Here is a 3,967-nt window from a genome sequence, read left to right as displayed (position 1 = left end):
TGTGTTTTCATTTTTTTATTTTTTTGCCATGGTCAAAATAAAGAGCTAACTAACTAAAATATATATTTACATTTAAATATAATTATTCCAAATTTTTATATCAGAACTTTTTTTCAGGTCACTTCTTGTTTTTTCTTTAACTTTAATTTTTTATTTTATTTATTTATTTTTTTTGCTAATTTCAGGTCATTTTATTCTCAGTTTATTAATTCCCTGCTAATTTCGGGTCATTTTTATGTCAAGTTGCTCATTGCTTTCTTTCCATGTGTTTAAAGGAAATCAATTTGCTCAGGTTTCGGAGGGTTAACATGAAATAAAAATCTAAAATATGAGACACATTTCCGTAACACTTACCCCTCATCATCAAGCTGTGACTTCAGCAGGGCCCAGATTACAACAGTCACTGACGGAGTTCCTGCAAAATCAGGTTCTCCATCAGATCAGGGACACGTGATCAGACACAAATACAGCCGAAAAACGCACAGCGTACCCCAGCCGACGGAGCCGTAGATCCTGAGGAGCCTCGCGGGCTGAGTGAAGGTGCAGAGCAGCAGAGTCTGCAGGTACAGAGCCTCCACCAGCAGCCACCAGAAGTTAGACAGAACACACAAGTGGAAGAAGGTCACGGCCGCTTTGCACCGGAGCTGAGACGACACGGGACGCGATTTCACGTCACTGACGTCACACAAGAAATTACACTTAACTGCAAGAAATCTGCATGTGCTTCCTTTTAGGATACTCAGAGTTGTAGGTGAAAAGTAGATGAAAATATAAAAAAATTAAATATTTATGTTTAAAAATGTAGCATTTATTAATTTGCAATAACATTTGATTCATATTTTTTATATCAGTCAATTTTCAGTACTAAAAAGCAATATTAAACATTGTTTAGAAGCTAGTTTAGAAAGTTTAGAAGTTGATTACTCATAAAAAAGTCTTATGTGCTTTTAATTACCCTAATAATGAACACAATTTTTAAGTTGATTGCTTATAAAAATTAAGTTGTTCCAACATTTTTTTTTCACATTATTTCAATTTAAAAAAGTTATATATTTAATTACCATATTTATGAACACTCGCTTTTTTTTTAGTTCGATTAGTCATAAAAATTAAGTTATACCGACAATTTTTTTCACATTATTTGATTTTTTTAAGCATAATTATAAACACAATTTTTCTAAGTTATTTACCCATAAAATTAACTTATTCTTCCTCATTATTAAACGTTAAATAAAAGAATCTTAAATAACGCTTGAAAATTCATTTAATAAATAATTTGGATATTGCAGTACAGTAAAGTACACAGTACTTTATCACTCATGATTATGAGCACAAGTTTTTATGTTGACAGTTTTTCAAAAATGATGTTGCTCCAGTTAATTTTCTTCAGCAGTTTTTTTAATGTTTTTGTTCATGTGTGAGCGGTGTGCGGCCTCACCGTCGACACCGTGCAGTGATCTGTGCTTCTGTCTGCAAACAACACGGCGTCTTTGACGAACACGGCGACACTTCTGAGCATGAAGGTCACAAACAGGTTGAGGTGGATGTAGTTTCGCGTGCAGCGCAGCTTCCTGAGAGAAAATACAGGAATATAATTACAGACATTTCATAAATTAAAATAAAAAAAAATCTTTAATGTTGAAGTAAACCAGCCTGAAGCAGCAGAAAAGCAGGACCGCGACGAGGAGAGCAGCCAGAGACGCTCCGTATCCAACGCTGTAGATCAACTTCAGGGTATCAAAGTAATTTTTCTGCAGCAAAATATGAAATATTCATCAGTCGGAGGCGTAAAGAACCAAATCTCTGGCTCCCTGCTGGTGAAATGCATGCATGCATGGGGAACTCTGTCTGCCGCACCTCTTTCCTCACATCTTCATCTTCCTCCGGAGCGTCATAGTGACAGGCTTTATGATACGGCACGCTCGGCTCACTCCAGCCGCTGACTGTGCAGCGTCTGCTGATGAGAACTGTGCACAACAAATGTGTCAGGACGCAGGAGGAAGCTGAGAGAGGTCAAACTGCAGCTGTGAGCCGAAAAATAGTTTCTGCAACCACTGACAGAATGTGAAAAAAAATATAATTTTATAGACATATATGAAAAAATATGTAAATATAAATAATAAATATAATAATAATAAAAATAATAATAATAAATGTATAATTTTCTTTCAGGAGTTCTACAGTTGTAGTTTAGGACTAAAACAAAAGTCAGCTGTGGTTTCCAGAATAATACTGTAAAAAAAACAGTGAGGATGTAAACAACTTTACAGAACAACCTGCAAATTTTATAATTCAAAACTCGTAATTGCAACATTTCTAAACTGTAAAATTTATGCCGTCCATTTGGAAGACAAACATAACATTTCTGCAATTCAATCGATTAAATCACATGTTCCATTAATTATCAGGAACCAATTAATCGATCATCGATTAATTGTTGTCATGTCTATTAAGAACGCTTGGCGAACTTTTTAAGGGTTATTCAGATACAATGTTTTTAGTCTCAGTATTCCTACAGTTTAAGGCTCAATAATATTTAAAAAAAAAAAAAAAAGGAATAAATAATGTGAGGAATAGCATATTCTTGACACAATAGGCTTTTAAACTTTTTTGGTATCTATAAACACAAAAACAATTAAAAAAAAATACAAAAATTGAAAAATTTAAAAATATTGCAAGATGCCAAATGTGAAAAACAATGTGTCAAAAAATTTGCTACAATTTGTACTAAATAATACCTTTGGTTTAACGTCATTTGGTCCATTATTGTTTAAATATAACAGCTTTAACATAGAGAAAGTGGCATAAAAATCTTCAGTGTTTGTGAAACTTTTTTCTATAAACTCAGTTCGATTCATTTATTAAACACGGTGCACTTTTTTTCCGTTATTATGTTGTTTTTTGTTAAAAATGTCCCTTTCTTCAGAGACTCTGTGGAGTCTGTAAATGATAAAATAAAGTTTACCTGGAGGACTTTCAAGCTTCAGTAGCAGCAGAGGACAGTGGACGGAGACACTCTGTCCCTCAGAGACAGCTGGCCAACAGCTCACTCCGTCCCACTCTGTCACACAACCTAATATTTTTTTAAAACAAAGAATAGAATCAACATATGACATAAGGAAAATATTATATAATGCTTTAATCTTTATGTTACCTGCAGTTGTGTTAGCAGTTGATTGTGAAGCTGCAGCGTCCGTCTTCATTTTTAGTTTGCACTCATTTTCTTTTTTTTTGAAGATGAAGAACAATTGAACACTCAGGATGAGTGGAGTTCACCTGACAAAAAAAAATCATTCTCCTGTAATTCCCACCTCAGTTTACATATTTTACGTAACATTATTAACAGTAGCCTTATTGAATGTTTCATCCTCATGCAGATTTGTTAACAATACTGAGAACTTACCGTGTATGTGGTGAGAATCAGGATGTAAACCGCTATAATCTGACTAAAGCTCATGTTTCAAATCAAATTAATCAAGTAAATGGCCACTTTTTCTTATTTCTTGGGCTCGTAGAAACTAAATCGAGCGGGCAGAAGGTCAGTCGTCCATGTTAAAAATGGTTCAAATGGAGGAATCTTGGTCCTCTGTGCAGCCGCAGCGAGTATTTTGAGGCACGAGATGACTGAACGTATATTTTCTATCAAACGCTGACGTCACCTGAGCAGCTTCGTACTAACTTCACAGCAGGAGATCGAACAGGAAACGTTTTAACTCTACATTATTGATGCTGCACTCTGTGAACATGATTGTTGAGTCTGTACGACCAAAACATCGACTGAAGGTTAAAAATGTGCGTTCAGTTCAGCTGTTTTATTTTCTGTTTTTCTGGCTTGTAGTTTCTATGCTGTAACTCTCCCGCAGCAGGAGTTATCATGTAATATTTAACTGAAAAACAACTCGTGCTGTGAAAACCTGCAGTATTCTGTACACAGAACGTGTAGTTATACTGACAACTGATGGTTTTA

At 34.8% G+C, this 3,967-nt stretch overlaps 1 pseudogene; it reads right to left on the bottom strand.

Annotated features, from left to right (window-relative positions):
• Positions 1-354: 354 nt before the first annotated feature.
• LOC121963610 lies at positions 355-3,457 on the bottom strand (annotated as a pseudogene).
• Positions 3,458-3,967: the final 510 nt, after the last annotated feature.

This window comes from Plectropomus leopardus, unplaced genomic scaffold (assembly GCF_008729295.1).
Source record: "Plectropomus leopardus isolate mb unplaced genomic scaffold, YSFRI_Pleo_2.0 unplaced_scaffold1188, whole genome shotgun sequence".
Lineage (NCBI taxonomy): Eukaryota > Metazoa > Chordata > Actinopteri > Perciformes > Serranidae > Plectropomus > Plectropomus leopardus.
This window is presented reverse-complemented; position numbering and strand designations above follow the sequence as displayed.